The 26,914-nt window shown below is 40.9% G+C and overlaps 1 protein-coding gene across 8 annotated transcripts in view; it reads left to right on the top strand.

Annotated features, from left to right (window-relative positions):
• Plcb4 (phospholipase C beta 4) overlaps positions 1 to 26,914 on the top strand; it is a 360,990-nt gene that overhangs the window by 40,402 nt on the left and 293,674 nt on the right. The window lies entirely within an intron of this gene.

Below are 26,914 nucleotides of genomic sequence, written 5' to 3'. Positions count from 1 at the left end.
CATAGAGGCCAGGCAGTGGTGGTGGCTCACACCTTTAATCCCAGAACAGAGACAGTCAGATCTCTGTGAGTTAAAGACCACCCTGGCCTACAGGAAAATGATCTGGTCTAAAAGAGAAAGAGAGCCAGGTGGGGTGACTCACACCTTTAATTCTAGTACTCGGGAGTCACACATCTTTAATCCCAGCGTTAGGGAGGTGGAGACAGGAAGGGATACGGCTGGGCAGAGAGAGGAATATAAGGCAGGAGGAGACAGGAAAACATGGTGTTCAGTCTGAGGATTCGTGGAGACAGCATCTTGCCCATTTTGGTCTGAGAGTTTGGTAGAGGTAAAAGTCACTCTACTGGCTGGCTCCTTTCCTTCTCTGATCTTCAGCATTGACCCTGATATCTGACTCTGGGTTTTTATTTAGACCAATTCGAATTTGTGTTACAGTTTGTGAGCCATCATGTGAGTGCTGGGAACCAAACCTCAGTCCTCTGGAAGAGCAGCCAGGATTGTTAACTGTTGAGCCTTCTCTCCAACCCTCAGACCCCGTGTTCAATGAAGGGAATGGATGTCTGAATCTTGGGAATCTCATTTTTAAACTGTTCCATTTTGTGCCTCAGTCGTTCAAAATTGCCTTGGGTTTGCATCTGTCTCCAGATTCTTTTCCTCAAAGCAAAGCTTTGTTCACCATTTCTGTCAGACACGAGTGAGGTGGATCTTGTGTTCCAAATGACCTGCTTACTGCTCTGTTCCCTTTTTTGCCTTCTCTGCTTCAGCCCAACTTTGACCTCCTTTGGATATTTATACATTTCTATTCCTAGAATACTGTCACTTTGATATCTTCCCATCTTAACATCCAGCAATCAAAATAAACTGTACCTGTCATGTGGAGAACTTCCTTAGGCTTCCCACTTGCTGTGCCGTTTGTCCTTCTGTTGTATTCATGTCCCCTTCTAAGACCTCTCAATTCCCATCTTACAAAATAATATATGACCACATGGTTTATATATTTTACTAGATTATTGGAGACTACACTTATGCTTAGTGTATTAGTTTTCAATTGTGCTGATACCTGAGATACATTTTACATGTGTTTGGTTTTTCTTAACTGGAAGAATAAAGATTTGAAAAAAATATAGTGTTTAAACTCACCTAAAAAGTTATTGCAAATAGTATCATTGTTGATTAATTTGTGGGGTTTTTGTTTGTTATTATTTATTTTTTATTATTGGTTTTTCTTAACTGGACGAACAAAGATTTGAAAAAAAATAGAGTGTTTAAACTTACCTAAAAAGTTATTGCAAATATTATCATTGTTGTTTAAGATTGTAGGGTTTTTGTTTGTTATTATTTATTTTTTATAAATTAAATAAGTAGCTGGGCATGGTGGCACATACCTTTAATTAAAACTCTCAAGGGTTAAGCACTCAGATTTCTAAGTCTGAGTCCAGGCCAGGCTGGTCTACAAAGTGAGTTCCTGGCCAGTTGGGGTTACATAGAGAGGCCCTGAGTCAAATTAAAAATTTAAGTTTAATTCCAGAATGCATATGGTAGATCGCAACTATTTACAAATTACAAAATAAAGAAAGAAAAAAGTAAATAAATTAATTAAAAATTGATTGATAATTGAACTATAAAATATAAAGTAAAAGTTTTCACTTTTAATAATAATCACAGTACAAAACACAAAATAGTGCAAGAATTGCCAAGAATTTATCTAGAAATGTCTAGCTGTTAAGCAGAGGAAGATTCAAAACTTAGTTTTAGGACATGAAATCCGTTTTAACTTAGTAAAGAGAAATATCTTATTCTTGGGAAGCCAGAATCAGTGCAGTTAGATTAAAATATTAATTGTGTTCAAATACATCATATATTTAGTTCCACTCCTATCAGAACTAGGGAATTTGACAAAATGATTCATCTAGAAGGATGAACCTGTCTTGCCTTGCAGATTAGAGGAAAACTACATCAGAGCCACTCGGCACCCTGGCATTTATAGTGTATGAAGCCCCGTTGGCAGGGGGTATGCACACAATGCTAAACCGACGAATAAAATCTGGAGAATCTATTTTTAGATATAAACTTGTGCTAATTTAGTACCTGATAAGGGTGATATTTCAGGTTGGTAGGAAAAGAATGAATTATTTAATGAAAGGTGTCATCTGGAAGGCTGCAGCAGGAGCTCTACCACCCTGTTTAAAGCATCCAAGGAGTCAAATCTGCATGTAACAATGCAGATTGTAAGTATAGCTTAGATGTAAAGAGATCTTACAGTCTCGATGTGATAGTGGGAAGGTATCTCACCATAGAAACAGTGGAAGAATGCCTCAATTTTGTGATTACAAAGGCTTTGAAGCATTTTATTTTTATTTTTATAAATTTGGGACAGTGAAAAACCACCTCAGGCCATTGCAATATATACAATATACTGGGAAGATATTTGCAATTTTTATGTTAAGCAAAAAACTAATACCCTTCAGGTCCAAAGAACTTTTAAAGTAAATCTTCTCCAAGGTAAGTACCTAATTAGAGTTATGTGGAAACATGAAACAGATAGCTAAAAAAAAAGTATTGAAAATGTGGTCAGTGCCTTGAGACCACAGACAGGCATAAGAATTAAAATGCAAATTAAAGCAATAATGGTATAGTCTTGGTGACTCAAGTGAGAGTTAAGAAGATGATTCTGTAATTCAGGACTATAAAATATCATTCCTTCCTCAAGCTGTGGTAAATAGTTCATTTTTCTCAGTCTGTTTTTGACTTAAAAACCATAAACTATAACCCAGAAAAAGAAAATGAAAAGCATGGAAGTGAAGTCTTCTATGTATGTGTTGATATGTGTATTATGTTATGTTTGTGTGCACGCACATACATACATGAAAGGCTGAGCATGGTGGCACACAGTTTTAATCCCAGCACTCATGATGTAGAGACAGGTGAATCTTTGTGAGTTTTAGGCCAACCTGGTCTACATAGGGAGACCTTACCTAAAAAGAAGAAAAAAATAATTGCCTTGCTAAATGTTTATTCTCAATTCCTTTGCCTACCACCTTGTGGACCAGTGATGAATTTTGCCCTTTGGCAAGGGCTGTGGACCACTCTCTGAATAATGCTGCTTTAGTATGTTTGGGTTAGCATTCATTGATTCAGAATTGCTGAAAGGAAGGTGAATGGTGTGTGCATAACATTTTAAGTGTGTATTTTTTTTCAGGAAATATAGTATGAGGCTATAATCAGATAGCCATGTAAAGAAAGTGATTATTTTCAGAAATTTGGTGATAGCCAAAAATATGAATTAGCCTGTGACAAGCCAAAGGTTTAATAATTATGCCAAGTAGAGTCAGATGGCAGAATGTTGTACAGCCATTAGAAAGCAGGAAATACCAGACAAACACACTCAATTGCAATTAGGCCTCGGTCTTACTGATCTGGTCCCTGTATCTTTACAACTGTGTAGGTCATGAATATTTGTCAGTGGAAAGAGACAAGGAGTATTTAGTTATTCATCCAGGCATTATAGATTGTTGCCTTATTGGTGATGGAGCTGGGGCTTCACCAGGAGTTTAAAAAGCTTGATGTTATATTCTAGAACACTAAAAACAACAAAGTCGCGGCGTGTAGTTATATCAGAGAGAAAAGGGACACATTACAGTCTTGGGAAGCACAGACAGAAAGAGAGTTCCTGAGAAGGTGGTCTTTGAGGTGAGGTCCTGAGGTGCTACGATAGATCTCTGTGTTATCTCGGGCACACCCCCTAAGACTGTTAGGGGTGGTGATGGTAGCTTTAAACACCCCAAAGCAGAAGAGCAAGGGATTCTGCATGACTGCGTTGAGCAAGAACTTTTTTCTGGCATAAGTCTGGAAGTTGGTTTAGGATCTGTAAGATTTGAGACTCGCGTTAGATAGATGTTCAAGTGATGCTAGGTAGAACCTGTAATCGACTAGATACAGGAATCGAGGTCTGGGCAGAAGATGGGCAAATATGAGAGGTGTACGTGGGTGAGGCAAGGAAGGTGAATGTGTCCAGGAAGCCGTGGGATCTGAGCTCTTACTCTCAGGGAACTTGCTCTAGAGCAGGACGATTAGGGAGAATCAATATTAAAGATGAGAGATAAGAGAAAAATCGCAGGCCAGGAAGAAAACCAAGCGAGTATACCACCTCAGATGGCAGTTGACGTACGTGTCAAGAAGGAGGCATGATAAGGGGGCTGTCAAAGATGAGAACTGAAGCTCAGCCAACGTGCAAAGGTTGAGCTAACAGACACCGTGCCATGTCTTGGTGTGAGATATGAAGCATGGGCTGCTGCGCTGCTGAATGCCTTTACTTTAAACATTTAAGGTGACAGTGTCTTATTGTTTCATCAGAAATGACCAATGTCCTCCCTTCAAATAGTTCTCTTGATACAGTAGCCAAATCATAAAGAAAAGTCAGTTAATATTATAGAAAGGCAATTTTTCTATATCCAGTTAAACAGCTCTCCATTGTCCAGTGGACCGAGGCACGTGGAGCCACCCCAAATGTACGCATTTGTGAAGCAAACGTACACTGGGGAAGGAAAGTCAGTTCTAGGAAAGAGAAACAGCGAGAGGGACAGGGAGGGAGGAAAGGGGGGAGTAGGGAGGAGGGTAAAAGGGAGATTGAAGTAGTTGTTCAAGTTTGAGCCCAGAAATGTAAGATGCCCTAAACAAAATATAACAGCAACAATAACAATAAAATAACTGCATCTAACTGCCTTTCACAATAACTGCCCTGACCAAATTTGAAAACACACATTCTTTGTAGATAAGTAGTTTCCCTATTGCTTAAGCCAATATATCATAATCCCCCTTCAGAACAAAATGTTTATTCATGTCTCTGGGCCCCGAGCCATAAATGTCTATAACATGCTGGTACTGTAAGAACATAGTTGTGCCTGGATTATTTTTCCCCTTGGCCAGTTGATTTGTTAAAAATGAACTTATTACACTTCTGGCCTCTTTTCTAAAAAATGTTAATAAGAATAAATGTTAATAAAAATAAAGTAAAAAAGATTTTTTTGTTGTTTGAAAAGAACAGCCTAACCATTTTGCTGGTAGAGAATTCATGCCTTGTCTTAAAATGAGTCAAACTGTGAACTAAAATGGTGCTTTTGGGGGAGTGTTATGGTGTTTACTTATTGTTTCTTGACTTAACATCCTTGGCCCTTTCCCTCCATATGCCCACCGTATACATACATGTTCTAGAGCTTATCAAATTGGGGCAGGACTCAGAATAACAAATATTTTTTGCATCAGCCTCATACAGCACAGAGAGAGATTTGTGTGCCGGACACAGATGGATTGAGTTCACTCTCACGTAAACATTGTCTCTTTGTTCTTGCCAGGGAGTTTTCAGCCATGGGTTCTAGATCTTAGTCGTCTGGCGATTGTTCTCTGACTTTATGATATCCCTAAGTAGCTCTGTGACTTTGCGTGGGCCACTTAGCAATTCCAGCCTCAGCATTCAGGAGTGTTGGGTGTGGAGCCAGCTAAACTCTTGCAGGTCTTAAGGTTCTGTGACTCTAGGATTGGGGGTCTTGGGCAAGGTCCAGCAAAGATGGTTCCGAGGTTCTCTATGGTTAGCAGGTGGGCATCTTCTTGATCAGCCTTTTGCGGTATGTTCCTTTGTGGAAAGATTTGAAATCGCATATAAAATGAGTGCGTTGTTCAAGATTGACATGCAATATGGTGGTGTTGTTTGGAATTTTATATTTTAAAAGAGCACACCTCGCAAAACGACAGTTGGATATATGTGAAGCACAGTTTTGACTGAGAAAACTTCTGCTGTAATTAGTGTTTATCTTGAAACTTGAGAATGTAGGTTTTAAATATCTTTCAAATGATATGTATGTTATTGCTATGATACATAGGAATGTCCTGGAAAATATGATTGATTCTCTACACTATCTCAACATGGGGCAAAATAAAGAGATTAAACAGTGTTGAGATTATCTGTACACATTTTAACTCTCTTGAAGTTGCTACGCAATGCTGGCATCTGGGAGGATAAACAGGAAGTCCATGAGCTGAGGGTGGCCTTCCTCTTTGCTAGGCCTGGATTCTTTGATTCATTTATTTTCATTGGGCACCAGAACTTTGAGAGCAGTGTTTAAGCTGGCTTAATTTCTTTCCTATCTGCTCTGCATGTGGCAATCTAGAGAGTGCCAAATCTTTCTACTCTCCACATTAGTATATTGGCGTTTGAAGTACCAAATGTACTTTCCATCAGCCAATGATTTAAAATGAGAAAGACTGAGCAGTGAAATCTCACAGCTAATACATCATAATGTTTTGTATTTCACTATCATTTTTATAATCTTTTCAATCTCTCTATTTACCTATATTCATTAAGCAATCATCAGTTGGTTTTACAAACTGCTCCTAAAGAAAGCTTCTAGAAATCCTATTTTTTATTACTATGTTTTTAAAGGAAATTATATTTGGGCCATGCTGAAAGGACCTCCCTAGACCTACCTTCCTCAGACCCACCCTCCTCATACCAGGCCCACCTTCCTCAGAGTGCTAGGGTTCTCCTGCCTTTAAGGGAGGCCCCAAGCTAACTCAGCTGATAGGTTATTTCAGCTTCTAGGATCACCTTGAAAGTTCTGAGAGATAAAATGCTACACTCAGTAGGTTCCCCCACCCACATTCCTTCAGTTTTGGACAACTTTGGTGTTAGCTTGTGGGGTTCAGTGCCCAAAGCCACAGATACTTGTCTGCTTTGAAAAGGTTTAACAAAAAACAGGTTTCTTATAATGTAAACAATTTTCTACAGTCAGTAGTTCATTAAGAGTATTTTATTTATGTTTATGTAGGAACACCCTGCTGGAGGGAATGATCTGCCACAATGAAACTCGAACTTTAGGATCTCTCCGTGTGGGAATAATTAATGGACGGGATTTATGCTTTTGCGGTGCCTTTACTGAAATGGAGAGAAATTTTCAGTTAATATTCTCACTGTCCATCATCCCTGACAAGTGTTACTATCGTCTTTTCCCCAAAGCTGATTATCTAAAAACAAAAATCCCATTGTGCTAGTGTCTCGCATGATACCTCAGCTTTGCATGGAATTTGCAGGTCTCCTGCTTCAGTCCCCTGAGAACAGGGTCTATAGGCTGTGTCAGCACACCCAGGTCTCCATATTTCAAATGGAAACGTTTTCTTCAGCACTGGGGATTGGGCCCAGGGCTTTTCTGTGCCTTATCACTTCACCATTGAGCACTATCATCAGCTGTTTAAAAATGGTTCATTTTCACAGGGCTACAGCGATGGCTCAGTTGTTAAGACTCAGTCCTGCTCTTGCAGAAGGCCCCCAAGTTGAAGTACCCTACCCACACTGGGTGGCATATGACTGCTTGAAACGACAGCTCCCGGGAGATCAAATACTTCTGCCTTCTGTGGGCACCTTAACTCTAGTACACATAATACACTGATACAAACGCATACACATAATTTTAAAAAGTAAATCTTTTAAAAATTATTTTGAGACAGAGTCTTGCTATATTGATTGCCCAGACTCGCTTTGACTCCCTAGGTAGTCTTTATCTGTGATCCTCCTGCCTCAGCCCCCACTGCAGACATCTCTTTGACTGTACTTAGACCAAATTAAAAAGGCCTCTTAGTTTGGATGTTCCTGACTATTTATTCCTTAATTCTGGTATAAAAAAATTATCCTTGAGTGTTTATACTTCCCGTTAGTTATGACCACTTCTTATTGTCTGATTTGACATGCTCAGTATTTGAGAGTAACGTGTAAAATGTATTTAACCTTGATAAGCAGTTTAGATAAGTCTTGGAGACCTGTAGAAACCCTTTCCTGTGTTGCTTGCTCTTCAGGGATGGCAGTGTCCCTTTTGAGTATCACAAAGCACGTCATAAAGTCCTTTCCTCTATAAACAGCAAGTCAGGCCGAGAGCACATTCATAGCCTGTTCCCTGTACAGTTGCTGGGCAGGAGCACTGCTTGAAATGGGAGGAAAAGCTTACTAAGTTTGACTTGGGGATTCCTTGTTAAGAACTTGCCAATTCCCCAAAGGAAACTGCATTTGCATGTAAAAAAGCTCACTTTAATTAGAACTATTTCCTCCTCCTCTTTTTATTTACATTTATTTATTTATTTATTTATTTTTTAACTCAGCTTCTCAGTGTTAAATATAAGGTTCTGCCTTTTCCACAAAGGCAGGCCTTTCTGAAGGAACTGGAGGCTCAAAAATCTCTGCCAACTCCCTGCAACAGCAACAGCGAGGACTGCCTGGGGGCAGGGAGTGAGGTCCTGTGTACAGAGGGAAAATTCATGGACTCATTAAAACAAAAGTGAAGTTTGGGACGCAAGTTTTCTTCTATCCCGCGGGCTGTGCTTATACGGTTTAAATTGTAATAAAAATTAAAATGCCTGAAATATTTTAGAGTTGAACTCTGCTGTGTTAGCTCATGGGCACCTCCCAGCTTCCTCAGACACAAAACTCTGGCAGCTCCCCAAGGGAACATTCTTTGAGGACCTCCCTGGGAGGAGGGGGAGAGGGGACTTGGCATTCGCATTGTGCAACTGTGCCACGCTTGTGTCTTGCATTCGAAGGCTGCCTGCTGTCCTAGGCATCAGTTTTCCGGCTGCGTTGTAGGTGTGGATGTCTAGATAAATGGAAGGACATGCTGGACATTGTGGAGGAAATCATACCTTGTTGGGTACTTTAATTATCTTTGTGGGGTTTTTTTGGGCTTTCTCATAATCAAAATTGCTAAAATGCTTAATTTTATTTGTTTCTTAATAATCTAAATTGCTAAGTAATTTAATTTTCCAAATTACTAAAACAATATCAAGCATAATTAAGCTCTCATTTGATTTTGGACAGTTTTCAGTGCCTCCAGGTTGTTACCGACATTGCATTAATGTGGATGCTAGTCGTTGGTGTCCCTTTTAAGAGAATGTCAAGCACTAGCCTGGCATGTCTACCTCACATAGCTTTGTGGACAGCAAGAATGGGAGGGAATTACCCTGAGATGTTTCCTCCTCAACCTCTTCTCCCCCTCCTTCTCTTCTTCTACACCAGACTAGCAGGCTTCAGACTCACAGAGAGCCTCTGTCTGCCTTCTGAGTCATGTGGTTAAAGGCTGGTACCACCACACTGACCCCAGGAAGTATTTGAGACTCATAGAGAACCCTTCGAAATAAGTATTCTGTTCAGATGGAGGTGACCAGATGCTAGGTTCTGAGGAGAGATAGGAAGAGGATGTTTTGAACAGGACACCAACCCAATTTGAAGAAGTTGCAAAAATAAATAAACAGTCCAAGTAGAAGCTTGGAGGTGGGCATGGATTTGAAGTATGTCAGGGAGGGTGGTGGGAGACTGAGCACACTGCAGTGGGAGGAGTGTTAAATACTAAAAGTGAGGTTATATGTGAGCCCCCTTTCTCCTGTTTAATATTCAACAGGGGTATGAGTGATGACTGTTGACTGAGGTTTCTGTCCCCCGAGTCCTGCAGCCATTCAGTCCCAAAGAAACATACAGAGTTCTACATTAATCATAAACAGATTGGCCTAGTAGCTCAGGCTTCTTGATAATTAATTCTTATATATAAAGTTAGCCCATGATTCTTGTCTGTGTCATCAGCCACGTAACTTGATACCTTTTTTCAGCCAGGCATTCTCATCTTGCTTCCTCTGTGGCTGGATGACGACTGCAGATTGACTTTTTCCTCTTCCCAGAAATTCTCCTGTTCTTGTTGCTCTGCCTCTACTTCCTGCCTGGTTGATCCACGGCTACTTCCTGCCTGGCTACTGGCCAGTCAACATTTTATTAAACAAGTGCAAGAAACAAATTTTTACAGGGTAAAACCATTGTCCCACAGCAGTAACTGTAATGGCAGGCTAGCCAAGGGAAGGACAATACCAAGTTACTTGGTGTGGTGGCCACTTGCGTCTTCCCAGGGACAGCTTTCTAGAACCCTTGGTGAGACCTGGGGAGAATTAGCACAGCTTCCTAAGGTGCCCATGTCTTGATATTTGGTCCTGTTTAAGTGTACTGTTCTAGAGGGACATTTCTTACCTAACTAACTTGTGATAGGCCTGGGCAGGGCTCTGCTGCCTGGAGAAGGTGAGCTTGGCAAAAGCCTTTGGTAGCTAATGCTTTGTTGTGAAGCCACCTGATGACTGGATTTCCCAGGAGAGCTCACTGGATCCCTTGTTCCCTGCCATGCATGCTGAGGCACTAATCATCAGTTGTATCGTTTGAGGGTTTTCGCTTGAACAAAGGTGATGGACTTTATTTTATACCCCTTCCCTCTAGAGACTTCCTTGTTTTTGAGAGGTGAACCTTTACTGAGATCTGTGAGTTTGTGGTCGATGTTAAAACTTCCTAAAACTTTATTCTTTTTGTGAACCTCTAAGTAATAAATCAGAACCTGAGCAGTTCCAGTTCTGAAGGTTCTTATACAGCTGCAGTGTGAAGACATTTTAATTTTTGTGAATTAGGTATTGTATTTTGTTCACAAATGAAGGTGCTGCCATACTGTCATGCTCTGTGCATAATAAATTCTAGAAAATGGTACACAGTGTTAATTAAAATGTAAATCTATTGTAATGAAGATGAGATCATTCTTCAAATCTCATGGGATATCATCCTGTCGCATGCTTGTGTGTAATAGGCTGCTGTTCAGCATGAAATTTATCTTGTTACAGTTTTTAAATAATTTAACTTTATTTTATGTGCATTGGGATGAAGGTCTCAGTCCCCTTGAACTACAGTTACCGACAGTTGTGAGCTGCCATGTGGGTGCTGGGAATTGAATCTGGGTCCTGAGGAAGAACAACCAGTGCTCTTAACCACTGAATCATCTCTCCAGTCACTGAGTTGAAGTGTTAAAGTGTGATTTTTAGACTCTGCACCTGGTGTTTTTAGGCTTATAGTATGCTTGTTTTTAGAAGATAGTTAATACTACTTTAAAATACTACAGAAGTTTGGAAATTAGAAAGCTGTCCATAGTCCCGGTATCCTAGCAAAAGTATGAGTGTGGTTTTGTGCATGTCTGTTCCTCCATATGGACAATATATATTGATAATTGAAAATGTGACTGTGTAAACACTCATCACTTATAAGTAGTTGTGTTTCTGATGTTATGCTCCAGGTGACATTAGACTGCTATGTACATGGCTTTCACTCTTTTCTGAGTGATATTTCATTTGTATTTTAATAAATAAAGCTTACTTGAAGATCAGAGAGTAAAACAGCCACCCTGTTCAGCCTTACAGACCAGGCAGTGGTGACATACACTCTTAATCCCAGTATCCATACTAGTTTGCCATAGAAACCGGGTGGTGGTGGTGGTGCACACCTTTAATCCCAGCCCTAGAAAGGAATATAAGACGGGAGGAGACAGTTCTCAAACATAGTCTCATTCTGAGATTCCTGGAGGCAGGATCACCATTTTCGGACAAGGTAGAGGTAAAGCCAGCTGGCTGTTTTGCTTTTCTGACCTTCAGGTTGAACCCCAGTATCTATCTCTGGGTTTTTATTAATCATGCTACAAATGTAAATTACAAGTTTGGTAGTCCTCCATTCCGTGTCTGGTTCTGTTTTCCTTTCTACTTGACTTTTTGTACTCTTGCTCCGTGTGTGCCCATCATTCTTCTTTTTCCACAACCTGCTGAACTCTCCTGTTTGCTCTATAGTTTTCCTTGGGATTCTTTTGGAGTTCTCACATAGGGAACTCTACGGTCTGCAGCCACCAGGTTTATATGTTGCACTTTAATGACTGTGCAATACTTCTGCCTTCATTGTGCTTTCTTTTGTTATAAAGAGGATTGCAGTCCATACCTTTATATGTAGTATTTATCTACTCTTTTACTTATTTAATCAGAATAAGCTCAGGATACATTAATTCACAGATAGCACTGAAACCTCACACAAAGCCATTTAGCAGCATCTTCTAACCAGGAATAAAGGATCCTGTCCCCTTTCGTCTTCTATGCCGTCTCCCCTGTCCCCTGCCCCCTGTCCCTAGTTACACTGGTCCTCTTGTTATGGCAGTCTTGTTTCATCTTTTTTCTCACTCAGGGCTTTCACACTTGTGCCTAGCATCCTGCTCTAGACTGCCTGTTCTTAGCGGTGTCTTTCTGCTCTTCTCCCTCCATAGAGATGCCTGGGGCTCCCTTATCTAAAATACCCATTCTTGGTCATTCTCTTTCCACCCCGTGTTGTTTTCACTACAAAATCTTGTGAATAATCTGAAATCATATACCATTGCTCATCGTTCATTTCTTTCTTTGCTTTCTGTCCTCTAGTAGACTGGTAAGGGACCCAAGAAAGTGGCTTTGTCCTTTTCTCAGTCATCATGCACAGAACTTTTAGTCGCATATTTAAAAGATTACAGGTGAGGACACATTAATAGTCATTATACTTTTAATCTGATTAAACTATGGTTTCTTATATAGCTAATATATTTTATATTCCTTTTTTCTAAGGTAATATCTTAAAAAAAACTTGTTGTGTCATTCAAACATATGGCCGTTGTGTGACAGACTTTTCCTGGGAAGATACCATACACATACCACACACATGTCTACCCACCCCAGATAGGGCTCCCAGACCAGACCAAAGTACACATATAACCAAAGTTCAACTTGGTAAGTCAGTGAGTTGTTGGAGTTACTTACAGTGCAGAAACGACTTAGAGACAGCTGCATCACCAATGCCTACGCCATCATGGGTGGCAGAAATTGGAAAACTGGGACGCTGGAGCACACTGCACATCCTGCAGGCAGATCAAAGAGATTGGAGAGTGACCTTTCCAGGTGACTGGATTGTTCTGAACCTCGTCCAGGCAGCTCCGCTGGTCTTTGTTTCTTTTAGGCAGTTTATCTCTGCTTCTTTTAGGCTGCCAACCATGTCTTCTTTGCAACTTGGCTTGTTTGAGAGTGACTCAGAGTATTCTTTACTGTTTACTCCTGGGGAGGGGAGGACCTAGTGAATCTGGTCAGTTTCAGGAACTTCCTGAAGCTATTTTGAGTTGCTTGCTTTTTGTCTCAGGAGCTTTCCCGCAGTATGGAGTGTTTCAGTCTTAAAGTAAACTGCTACACAACCACGGCACATCTCAATTTTCCTTAAACTATATTTCATATGACCAGTAGTAAGGTGTAAATGACTTGTGGCTGCAGAGGGCATAGTGGAAGGCTAAGACATTGGGAGAAATCCACAGATATGCCGAATGGATGGGTAACTGAATGAGTGAATTAATTTGCTTTAGCATGGGTAGACACCATTTGATTTACAATAGTGTTACCTCTTGAAATAGCCTCTTAAACTTGAAAATACTGTGGGCTGACCATGCCTGTAATTACTCCAGTTTCCTCCTCTTATGGCCTGGCAACACAGTACACTATTAAACATGGGGTACTTACATTTACTGTAGGTGGCCTGGCTAACAGGGAGCCTGGGCTCACTGCCGCTGTCTTCATTCAGGGAAGAGGATATTAGGGAACCCAGCCAAATGGTGCAAATTAAAAATGCAGTTTCTGCTGAATTGTGTTTCTACCCTCATAGACTCAAACCATGGTAAGTTGGGAACCACCTGTATAAGAAAAGAGAATGTGAGTTAAATTAAGAATAAAATCAGGATATCATTAGGAGTGATTTATAATTAGAGGGAAAAAAAACCCCCAATGCTTTCATGCATTCTTTACTGAAGTACTTCAGTGGCATTTGAATGGTGTGAGCTGAGTGCCACCCTTAGGAAGCATTCCTTTGCAGTTTATAAAGGCCTTTATGCTAGGCAGTGAGAAGATTAAACAGAAGTCTCCAGATGGCTGAAGTCTGGTGAGCTGGCAAGGGCTTGGCGCCTTACTTACAGTAGTTATAAGTTATTGAAGCAGCTGTGTGTTTCATGGCTTAATGTCATTGGTATCTAAAAGTTTAGTTGTAAACTAAGGACTGCAGCGTGGTTGTGGGCCTCTTTCTGGACACACGGCTTCAGGTTCTGGTGGGCAATTGTTTATATTCTTAGTATTATTTCAGTGAAGATTTCTATAGATTAGACTCTTAGTGCACCTGGATTCTCACCCAAGTGTGAGCCTTAAGTTTCTCTGCAGTATTTTAAGTGCGTTGGGGAAGGGGTGGGTCCTAAATGATAGCCAAGAAGAGATTTCTTGCATGTTCATCTTATAATTGGCAGGTTCCCATAGGAACCGTCATTACCAGTGCTGCAAATGTGCCTCCTGTCTGTCACATCTGGGAAATGAAAAGTTTTGCAAAGGTCAGGAGAAAGTGTGCCCCCAATTATGATGATGACGTGTACGTCACAAATAGTTTAATAGCTTGGAACTTTATTCCACATCCTTTACCGTGTCCAAAAGGAAAGTAAAAACCTAAAAGGACCTAGTCACTCCACTGTGATTTCAGCCTCTGGTTTTAAGAAGGATGAGAAAAACACCCATTTCAGGATGGGCTGATAACATCCACTGCTGTACCCTTGCTGCGATGGAACTGTTTAAATTACCTAAGCTCAGAAGTTTATGTATCAGTTCACCTTTATTAATTTGTCAAGGTTAATGTCTGCATAATGAATTGAAGATAATTAAAGATTTCGTTGGCAGCCATCTGCTCATGTTTTCTCGGGGAAGTAAGTTTTATATCTCATCTTGTCGTGCTTCCTAAGGAGACTTCTTATTTTGCTAGGAAGCCTCCATTTTTAAAGCAAAGCCACGCTGCTGTTTTAGGTGCTGTGAGAATTCTTGCTCTTGAGTTTTCAGCTCATGGCGGCCGGTTAGGGAGATCAGACGAGGGAGCTCTGAGAACCCAGAGGTGTTTGCAGATACTGCCACAGCTGGGAGTGAGCCAGTCAGACTTGGACCTGTCAATCTGCCCTTTTAGCGGTCTGCTTAACTGACTGGTCGCCTGGCAGCGGTGTGATTATTCAGCCCCAGAGGCAGAGCTCTGGGCGCTGCCCCAAGAAAGACAACCTCATCTTGTATCCAGTGCTTTTCTGAGTGCCTACCTTGTGTGGCTTGCCTTTTGCTGGATGAGGCTGCAGCAAGTCCATGCAGAAGAGGGTGTGGGAGGATGCCGTGGCTCTGGGAAGACTGACTTTAGATCCCCATTTCTTCAGACCTCCTTTGTCATGCATGCTTCTTTGCTAGACTTCCCTCAACAGTGTCTTGTCCTTCCCTTGGTTTCTCTCCTCAGAGGGAGTAATTCCCACGTGCACTCCATTGCAGCTCTAGAGTGGCTCTTCCCTCCATACTCTTGCTCTGCCTGCCTTTGGGGGTGTTGATTCTTGCCTGCATAGCTTGCTCTGCCCCCTAACTTCTTTTCTCCTATTTCCCTACCTTCCCTTCTCTAAATTCATGACCTTTTACTTGACCTCTAGGGGCTGGATCCTGAGCTTCCTTTTGAGGTCTTCCATCACATAGCCTTCTTCCTTCTCTTCCCTCCCTCCCCGCCCCTCCTTCCTGGCGCCTCTTATGTGTTGCTCCCTATGGCCCCACTCCTGTTTTGTTCAGTTTTTCATCATTTCTTCAACTTCAGTAGCATCAATCAGATCTGCTAATTCTCTGAGCCGGGGCCAGCTTCTGTGTGCTCTAACTGTAGGAAGTGGTGTGTGCTCACATTTCCTAGCACAAGTAGGCCACTCAGGAACACACCTTTGTAAAGTGTGCTACTGGGATATTCTAAAACCCTCCAGGGAGAGTTTTTGTTTTGCCTGGAAAGGCAAAGGTGAGTCCTTGGCAGAAATGGCACTGTATTGAAGGTTTGAAGGACATGTGCCCTACATTGGTGCTCTAACAAGTGTGGGTAGAGCATTAGTCTTCTAAATGTGATGTTGGGCTAGGTTTCTAACCCTTGTGTGCTGTATACTGGGTATGCTGACATGCAAACATGCAATCCTGCAAGTAGACGCCGGAGGTCAGAAGTTCAAGGTTATCTTTTGCTCTGTATTTTTCCAGCTGTTGATGTCAAGGTGATCATATTTAATGAGTATTCCTTAATCAGGTTTATATCTTTAGTATCAGACTTGAGAATACTAGGTGAAAATAGTATACTTTATTATCAGTATTTCTCTCTGTTTTCCCCTCTATGTTTGAAAAGAAATGTTATTTATTTAAATATTTTCTTTCTGTCAGTGTTTGCCCTGGAAGAAAAACAATAAGCAAAATTGTGCTTATTGGTCCTTCCTGATTGTGATTAGGCCTGTATTTTAACAGTAAAATATTTTTTCTGATGATTTTTTTATTTGCCAGTGAGAATAAAGAGAAACAAACATTGTTGTATTTTTTCTTATTGTAAAAAAAGTGCTTGTTGTAGATAACTTTGAAAATTCAGAAAAATGAGCATTGCTATTGTTTCTCCACTGCCATAAAAGCCACAGCTTCACGTTGAACACATTAAGCCGACAGAGCCGTTTGCCCAGTTCTCACTCTGCTTGGTGATGTCCTCTGAAACCCTGCTTGTGTAATTTAGCTAAATTTGGATTTTAGTGATTATTTTAGGAATGTCCTTTTGTTACGTATTTAGGTATCTTTCATTCCATTATTTTAAACATTGTTACTGGGGGCCAGAAAGGTGCTCAGTTGATAGAGTACCCGCCTGCCATTCCAAACTCTGGGGTTGAGCCCTACTAACTGATGAAACCAGGTGTGGTGATACCAGCATTTAGGAGGTAGAGACAGGAGAATTGTGAGTTCAAGGTTGTGCTTGGATAAATACCTAGTCTATGGCCGGGCTGGGCCACAGGAGAACCTGTCTCATAAAACAAAACAAAACAAAAATCCACTAATTTATTTTTTTAAAGATGTGAACACATAGAAATTAAAATGCCAGTATGTTTCACAAGAAAACATAGATTAATTTAATGCGTGCTTTTGATTTCAACTTGCAATATTTAAGACAGAAATAAGGATATTGATTTTGTTCAATAGAAACATTGAAGAATCCAGTGTACCCAAGGAAAGTGAGGTTTTTATTTGTTTTAATGATGGCCCATATGTAATGCCAGTATATTTCACAAGAAAGCAGATTAATTTTATGTATATTTTTTGATTTCAACATGCAATATTTTGGACAGAAATAAGGATACTGATTTTTGCTCAGTGCAAGTGTTTAAGAATCTAGTTTATCTAAGGTAAGAGTGGCTTTTGTTTGTCTTAATGTTGGCCCATGTGTAGAGACTAAAGCATTTACACACCACTACCCCCAATACTTTACTCTGGAGACCACTTGTTGTAATGAGCTGTCAATTATTGTGCATCTGAGTATAGTTAAAAGGACTATTTGACTCGCAGTTTAAAAGCCAACATGAATTGGCAGGAATTGAATTATAAATGTGGTTCAATGAGGAAGCGTGACCTGCCCCTGTCAATGCAGTGTCTCAGTTTTGAAGTATTTTGCTACCTGTTTTAAAAATAAGAAACACAAGAGAACTCCATGGGATTCTATAGAGATATTTACACTCCATCATTTATTGATGCATAATTCACTATAGCAAAGAATTGGAATCAAATTAGTTGTCTATCAACAGATGTTTAAATAATGAAAAATGCATATATTGGAATACTACTCAGATCTAAGGAATTATGAAGCTAAAAATGTATATGTGTGTGCCTGAGTGTATGTGTAAAATGTAATATGATCCTCTGCAGCTTCCATCTTGAATGCCCATTCTAACTATATAGAAGTTTGTTGATTGGTACTGACTGAAAGTTTACCAATTTAATTTTCATGTGTGCTGCTTTTATTATATGCCAGTTTTTAAAAATAAAGTTTACAAGGTTTAATTTTAAAAATGAAGAAACAGTAAAAATATAGTTGTATAATTAAGCATATGGCTACATAGCCGTTATATTCTTATGAGTTGGAAAAACCTTTATAAGCAAGAATTATGACAGGTATTTCCTTAGTAAACATAGAAAGGATTATTCATGATGCCTTGGAGTGATCACAAGCATAAAGAGTGGGGCTGGTTAAAAGTGCCTTGTCTTAATAGGGGACTCAGGAAATCTGCAGCATACCAAAATGTATAATTCTTATTACCTGTTTATCACTAGATTATTAACAGGGTATCAGTTTTAAAACTTAGTGTGCACGTGTGTATGTATGTATGTGTGCATGTGTGCTTATGTCTGTCTGTCTGTGTGGGTCAGAGGCCATGGCACACTTGGAGGTCAGAGAATAATTTATAGAATTCATTTCCCTCCTTACACTATGTGTGTCCTGGAGTTAAACTCAGCTTCTCAGGCTTGGCAGCGGGCACCTGCACCTACTAAAGAGCCCATAATGTATAACTACTAAGATACCTTACTACTGCTTATCCCTGTGGTATAAATGTATAATAGTTCATGTTTCCATGGTGAAGATTCTTGCTTTGAAGGTGCCTCTTACAGAATAATCATTTTGAAAAAAACCTGTGAGATGCCAGGCATGGTGGCATAAGCCTTTCTTCCCAGCACTCGGGAGGCAGAGGCAGGAGGATCTCTGTGAGTTCGAGGCCAGCCTGGTCTATGGAGCTAGATCCAAGACAGCTAGAATTGTTACACAGAGAAACCCTGTCTCAAAATAAATAAAAATAAAAATATATAAAGTCACTTGCAGAATTAAATCTTAGTTTTAAAAGAAATACTTAAGGAATCCTAACACAGCTTTCAGAGTGGGATGGGTGACTTCAACCAAATCAACAAAGAAAACCCCTCTTTAATGGGATTCTTTTCTGATTCTTTTCAGACCTTGAGTGAAGGGAAATGGTAAAGAGGCAGAGGAAGAAGACACAGAGGGAGCAGCTATGGTGCTGAGGCAGGAGACTTGGAGGGAGCTCCCACCCACCACTCCCCATATAAAGGACTGGGATATTCCTGGTCCCCTTTGACATTGGTTGTGTGCAGAGATTCTGTCTGCACATATCATTTCCTTATGCAAAGTTTACTATTCATTATTAGTTGGCAAGTATTACCTTTGCAATTGATGACTTTGAATAGCATCAGATGTTTTTAAGTTTAGTAATTATAGAATGTTTATATTAAAAGAATGTAACATGGAAGTGTTGACCGTTGTCCAGAAGGTACATTTTAAATCTTATAAATGATTTATAAGGAATAGGAGTTATAATGTAATAATAATGTTAAGCCCAGACTGCTGGCTTTCTTCCAAGGGTATCTGAAAGCCTGCCTCCTCCTGGCTCCCCCAACTCCTGGTCAGGTGTGTCTCTTGATGGCACTTCTGCATTCAGAGCAGGGAGGACACAGGGGTGCCATTGTACTGCCTTCGGGATTGTTCTCTGCTTCTAACACAAGGGGAGTGGAACTGTAGGCCACTGGCTGAGCCGCCAGTGACTGTCACCTCGTAGGCAACCACAGAATGCCCCATAGGAGAGAGAGGGAGGGGCAGGGCATCTTGCTAAGGACCATGCTCTGAGCCTGTGTGAGTGTCAGTGTATAAGTGGCAAGGGTATGCGTGGTGAGAAGCAAGAAAGGCTCTATTGGGTTTTTTTAACCACTTGATATGAAGAGTAAAATAGTGTTTTCTTAGTTTATTTTTCATTTTGTAGAAGTTGGCAGTTGTGGGATGAAGACTGTTCTTATTAGATAGTCAAATATAGGTGTTGACATGTATTGAAAAACAAGGGGAAGTACTTATGGTTATTTAAATATAAGTGTCTATTCAACATATGCATTTACACATATAAATATACCTTATATCTACACTTATATACACAGACACTCAATTAAAAGAGGATATAGTTATTTATTCCCTGATATAAAATTTGGAAAATATAGATCAGTGTAAGAAGTAAAGCATGCATGTTTTCACTGTCCAGGCACAGTCACTAGTGGTGTTTGCCGAATATTCTCCCATATCCTGTGTCTCTTCCCCTCATATATGCAAGGACGCTATAGTCAGGTCTCTGTTTCCCACGGTCACATTTGTGGCATTGCTCTGTGTGCTTGGGCGCAGTGTCAGGAGCCTCCCTGTCAATGGCTCGCTCAATTTTATGTGAACAACAAAGGCTTTCTTAACTCGTAGCCTAGTAGTATAAGTTTTCGTTTTTAATTCCAATTACAGGTAAGGCTGTGGTGTCTCTCACTGACCATATACATGTTTGTGGATCGTTAGGATACGTTCCTAGGAGCAGAATTCCTAGGCACAGATTTTCATGTGTGCCTGTGTGTTGAAAAGATCTGGCCTCCTTCTACTTCCTAAATCAGTTCATTTTCCTTCTCTAATTCTCTGTACCCCCTCCGCGCACGTGCAAGCAGGTGATAGTTTCCAGGTTGAATGACCTCCGCCATGACTGCATGCTGCTTCAGTGTGGTTTCATTTCTGTTTCCGAAGGCAAGAGGGCTGACACACTTAGAATTGCATCACGCTCACAAGGCCTTGCTGTGGCTCACAAAGTTGGTACGAGATGAGGACAGAAAGATATTAAGCCTAGCAAACCGGCATCCTTGGGAACACAAGACATTCAGAGCGAGTCTCAACATGCCATTTCTTTTTTTTTTTTTTAGAGGTCTAAAAAAAAGATCCAGGAATATTGAATTGAATAACAAAAGAAGCATTCATTCTTGCAAGAAAACCAGTTTGCTCTTTTAAGCTTGCCTTATGATAGAATTTTTAACTCTAGCAAATGAAATCAAATTATTGTTTAATAATTTTGCTTGCTGTCATATTTGTCTGGTATTCTTTCAGTTGACATTATCTGAAAATTTATATATATACATATATATGTATATATATATGCGTACAGTTATATTGCATCTCTACTTTGCCAAATATCTTTCTTCATTTGAAAGCTAGCCAAGGTCTTCCCTGATGAGGTGGCCAGTCTTGGCCGTCTTGTTGACACAATCTAGAATATCTGAAAGAGTGAACTTGGGGGGTTACTTGGAGGTTTGATGGGACTTGCTTGTGTGCATATCTGTGGGGCGTTTTCTTGCTTGCTAATTAATATAGGAGAATCCAGCACAGCGTGGGCAGTGCCAGCTCTAGGCAGGTGGGCAAGCAGGTAATCAGTATTCCTCTCTGCCTTCTGCTTCAGGTTCTTGACTTGAGTTCCTGCTCTGGCTTCCCTCCATAGTGGACTGCCACGTGTAAGACGTAATGAAGTCTTTCTGTCCAATCTGCCTTCAGTCCTAGTGTTTATCACAGCAACAAGAATAAAATGAGAACATCTGAGGGGGTGTTACCTGTCCTGGAACAGGAGTGATGACGGGGGTCATCATACACACTGGGGTAGTGTTCTCGGCAGGGGAAAGTGTGGGGGTGGGGGGATGAGTGACAGTAAGAAGGCTCCGGTGACTGAGGCACAGTAGGAACAACTTGTGAAGCTTCACAGTTTAAGAGTAAGTTCGGAAAGGTCTAACAGCTCTCTGCCGCTCTTCAGAAACGATGGAAAGGTCAAGAGGCTGCATTAATATGGTGCTTCTCAAACTCTTAGGTGTATGAGATACACCCCACAGTCTTGATGAAATGCAGGTCTGGATAAACGGGCATATCCAGAATGTCCAGACACTGCATGCTAGGCTCCCTAGTACTGCTGATGCTCCGGGTGTATGTGTGGTCCACTTTTTGTGTTGCAAGTTATTCTGAGACAGGGACATAGGGCTTCCTATTACCCTGTGTATTCAGAGCACCAGGGCTCTAGGTTGGTGGCAACATAACCCAGTGACTGGCAGCTGGAACTGGGAAGCCTTTCTCCAGATGTCCCTTATGCACGTGGGGCTCTGTGCTGCACATCCTGAGAGCACCATCATACCAGGGGGTCATTAGTAAGAAGCGCTTCCTCTGTGTGTGTCTTAAGCTTTTGCTGCAGATTATGTTTATAACCAGAAAAAAACAGCAAAAAAACCTAAAAATCTGAGTATATCTGTATTTTATTGTTTCATAGCCTGCTTCCCATCAGTGGTTTTTCCCTGGGCCTCACCTATTTCTCTTGATCTTCTTCTTCTTCTTCTTCTTCTTCTTCTTCTTCTTCTTCTTCTTCTTCTTCTTCTTCTTCTTCTTCTTCTTCTTCCTCTTCCTCTTCCTCTTCCTCTTCCTCTTCCTCCTCCTCCTCCTCCTCCTCCTCCTCCTCCTCCTCCTCCTCCTCTTCTTCTTCTTCTTCTTCTTCTTCTTCTTCTTCTTCTTCTTCTTCTTCTAAGTCTTTGATTGTGTTGTAGACTTTGTAGGTCCTCTGATCATGTGAAACTCTTGGCATCTCCTTTATTGTACTAAGGCACACATCATTTCTTGTACTTTAGCTGTTTTATTATTGTTGTGTGTGTGTGTATGATACATGTATGCATGTGTGTGCATGTGTGTTGGGTACTTTTAAGAAAACTGTTGAGCAGCACTGAGTAAATTCAGATTATTGGTCTTCCATCATCACTATTGATTTCTAGAACTTTCTAATTTTAAAAAGAAAACAGTGACTATTGAACAGTAACTTTCTGTAAGTAAATTCCCCTCCTTGCTCTTGGCTACATTTTATTTTTTTCTTTCTCCATGAATTGACTCATTGGGATTGTCTATTTGTGACTGACATAGTTCACTTAGCTATGTCTTCAAGGTTTATCCATGTTGTTAGCATGTGCTAGGATTTTCTTCCTTCTCAAGAGTGGATGTTACTTCATTGTACATATGGGCCACATTTTGTTTACCCATTCACATGAAGGACGCTGAGATGTTTGACTTGTTGGCTATTTCTGTGGCTATGGATGTATATTGTTGCTGATATGAACCCAGACTTGCAAATATAGTCCTTTGCTCCCTGCCTTGGGGCTGGATATCTTAAAGACCATTTGCAACTCCCTTCATTTGTAACTGTTTCTTTGCTACCCACTCTATACACGAAAGGGCTGAGAAGTCTCTCCCTTCCTTCCCATGGATAGGAGGAGTTGGTATGTCAGACTTCAGCCCCCTTGCCTCTGGATGGATGGATGGATGGATGGATGGATGGATGGATGGGAGAGTTTGCCACCATTTTCCAGGTTCCCCAGGGGTGTCAGACAGCATTTCCCAGAGTCTCAGCTTGCTGGATATGTTAGTCTGTATTGCCTTTTTTCCCTGTCTCGCCTCTCCATTCTCCTCCTGGCATTTCCTGGAATCACTTCCTAAATGAGCTGCTTCTTCTGAAATCTTCAAGTAGTATTTGCCTCAGGAGAAGCTAGACTTAGTGATGCGGGAGGTTGCTAATTCCCTACCTGTGCTTACACACACCCACACTTAGGAGCTGGAGAGAGCTGTAGGGACATCTGGGTGACTGATGGGGTCTTACTGTGTCTGTCTTTCATTCTCATCATGTTCGACTGAAGGTTCGAGATAGTGAAATCTGTTCATTTCAGCATTTAAATTATGTGACATCTTGTATAAAACATCTTTTGTTTACTTGTTTGATTTTTGAGAGAGAGTTTCCCTCTGAGCTTTGGAGCTTTGGAGGCTGTCCTGGAACTCACTCTGTAGACCAGGCTGGCCTCATACTCACAGAAATCTGCCTGTCTCTGCCTCCCAAGGGCTGTGATTAAAGAAATGCACCACCACCACTGTCTGGCAATAAAACATCTTTCTAAAGCTCTCTTTTAACTTTTTTTTTTAACCTCCTAATCTTACCATTCTGATTTAGTGACCATATAATACAACGAGCTAGATGCCAAAGAAAAAAGAAAATTTTTTCAAACAGGTTTCCTTCCTTCCTTCCTTCCTTCCTTCCTTCCTTCCTTCCTTCCTTCCTTCCTTCCTTTCTTTTTGTAGAAGTAATTTTCTTGTTTATTAGGACAACTGTCCTTTTATACATACATAGATGTGAGGTTTTGACTTTCACTACCATATATGACCTCAGGGGCTCTTTTTGATGTCTCTGGTTTATTGTTCTTATCTCTTTGTAATATTCTGTATGTATTATATTTTCAACATAAAATTATGTTTCTAGTGGTGGTGAGCTTAGAAGGAGATGAATTTCTTACACTCGTGTTGCCACTCAATTGAAAGATGCCTTGCAGCCTGTGCCCATCACAGCTCTTCTTATTGTCTTTGAGGAAGTGTGGCTTCTAGCAGGTGTGAACTTTCATTGATCTTTGAGGGTTTTTAATGCGTTGCTTGGGTTGAGCCTTATAAGCCAACTCTATTTAAGGCATTCCTGAAAACCACAGATAGTAAGTCCGAGGCTTGTGATTTCAAACGGAAACTGTTCCTGTCTCTGAGGATTGCATCCACACTCCCCAGGCCAGAAAGACATTTGTAGCCTTTAGCGTCGTGCATTCTCTAGAGGGCTGCTTATTCCTTCCTCTTCTGAGTTTGGAAGGCCAGTTACTCTCATTAGTGCATCATCTGCCGATTTGAAGCAAATGAGTAACTGTTGATGCAGGGAGGAGGATCAGCTACGGCAGCACTGTTAGCCCGTGCGGGTGTTGTGCTCTGTCGGAGAAGTCACAGCAGATGTGACTGTGTTTGGATTGTTTCACCACAATACACATGGATCATGCATACATGTGATGGCTTTAGTTCTCTGGCTTAGGAGCAAACTTATCTGATCTTGTTTATTAGAAGTTGGAAATATTGTTGATCTTGCACAAAGGCAGCTATTTGGGGAACAGGGAGCAATTATTTTCCTCAGGATAAATAGAAATTAAAAGGCCAAATTATAAGGTCAGATATGAAAATTATGTGAAGCCCAAGCAAGGAAAGCATGCTCAGTGCATCTTTGAACTAAGAACATTCATTGTGTCCATCAAAATGTTGGCGGGCTGATGCGAAATGGGGAAATAAGGCAACTCTCCATGAAAGCAATCTCCAACGAATTCTTTGGAAGGCAGCTCACCATCTCTAAGCCTCTTCCCTTCAATGTGTGCCTTCTGGCTGACTCATAGCAGCATGAAATTACATTAAATTAGAAGACACTTTGGGGTGGCATTAATAGCTTGTCTTGATGGTTTTCCATGGTTCAAGGAGCCCTGACTGGTTTCTACTCTGGGTCTGAGATGCTGCTGGGGACACCTGAGCACAAGCATTGCTTTCTGTCTAGCTATTGCTTTTTCCTCCATCTACTGACCTTGGGGCTGGTTTGCTGATAACCCCATTTTCACTTTCCTCCTCTTCCCCTCCTTTCTCTTATCTTTTCAGACCAGATTCCAAACCAGAGGTCGAGTCAGCCATCCTACTGGAACTTGGGGTTCTAGTCTTCTCTTGGGTCCCTGATAATGAGATACAGAATCTTTGTGAGCCATAGCTTCTTCACCTGTCAAATGGAAAAATGAGAACAGTTTTTCCAGTGCCTTGAGCACTTAAGGGCGTAAGCTCTGGGTAAGAGTTCACACAGTGCAGGCTTCATCGCTACCGCCTCCTGTTCGCGGGAATTGTGATGGATAGTTTAATTTCAACTTGATGCAAGCTAGAATCATATGGGAAGATTGATGAAAATGTCTCCATCAGACTCTACTGTGGACAATTTTTGATTGATAATTGATATAGGAGGGTCCAGCTCACAGTGGGCAGTGCCACCCTTGGGTAAACTGTTCTGGATGCTATAAGAAAATGGACTGATCTAGCAAGCTATTAAGCAGCGTTCCTCCATGGCTTCTGTGTTGGTTCCTGTTTCAGGTTCCTGCCTTGACTTCTGGTCCTGACTTCTCTTAGTGATGGATTGTGTAGGTGAAATAAACCCTTTCCCCCTTGGGTTGCATGTGGTTATAGTGTTTTATTACAACAATGGAAACCTAACTAAGACAGGATCTTTGGGTACCCATTTAACCTCACCAGTCCTCTGTTTTCTCATCGTTGAAATTAGGTCCATCATTATGCCTAAAAACTGTTTGGAAGATAAATGAAGTAATATGTATAAATTACTTAGAAAAGTACCTGATGCATACTAAAGCTGAATAAATATTAACTTTGCTGTTATCAATCAGTAAAGATGAATCAATGTCTTTTTTTTTTTTGGTCTTTGTCTTTTTCCTCTGCTTATGTTTACAAAGCTCACATTTTAGTGTTTAACTTTGGGGTTCATATATCCGCATGTGTTGGCCATGCTTGCAGGGAGGAGGTGCTCTTTATTCTTGTGATTTAGTGAGTGGGAAACAAGCAGAACCCTTGTTAGGTATTATAATGGTTCAGGCTTGCGCCTATTTCTGACTGGTGGTGGGGTCTCAGCAGCTCCTTTCCTCTCCTTCTCATGGTCATTTGTCTATAGAATGAGAAGCGTTGAATAGATATCTTTGACTTCTAGAGTCTAAGGAACTTTTCCCTTCACTTTTTATTTTCTTTCTTAAATTTTTAAAGTTGCATTTAGGTGTGTGTGTGTGTGTATGTGCACTTGCCATTGTCTGTGTGCGCAGGTCAGAGGACAGCTTGCAGTAGTCATTTCTCTCCTTCTGCTACCTGTGCTCTGGGGATCAGGCTTGGAGGCAAGTATCTGTACCTGCGGAAGCACCTCACTGACCCTTTCTCTTTCTTTTTTAACATTTGACAAAGGTTCTTGCTGTGTAGCCCAGGCTGGTCTTGAATTTGTAATCTGTCTGCCTTAGCTTCTCTAATACTCTAACTGTAGGTGTGTTCTCTCATGCCTAGTTTAAATAACAAGGCAAATCAGAGCTACAAAAGATTATTATGCTGAAGTGTGGTTATTAAAATCTGAAATAAAGTTGTGCCATGATAGCATGTACATTTTGGCAACAAGTGAAATGATGTTACTTTGTTGTAACGTTTAGTTATCTGCAACAATTCTAACATGAAATGAAACTAACTGAAATTTCCATGAAAAAGTAAGTTATGGATGGATGATTCGGAATACTGCCCTGGCTGTTGGTTTCTGTTCGCAGCTGGATAATGTCCTCACCTTCAAACACGTAGTGAAGACAACTGTGCAGCCATGTTCCCCACCCAGCTTGTGCCACCTTGACTCCCTGGTGACCTGTGGACCTCAGGCAGGTGGCCCTGGGACTAGGTGACTGCTATGACTTTTTC

This window comes from Myodes glareolus, chromosome 10, assembly GCF_982192425.1.
Source record: "Myodes glareolus chromosome 10, mMyoGla1.1, whole genome shotgun sequence".
Lineage (NCBI taxonomy): Eukaryota > Metazoa > Chordata > Mammalia > Rodentia > Cricetidae > Myodes > Myodes glareolus.
Note: the sequence above shows the minus strand (reverse complement) of the source record. Positions and strands in the feature narration are given on the sequence as shown.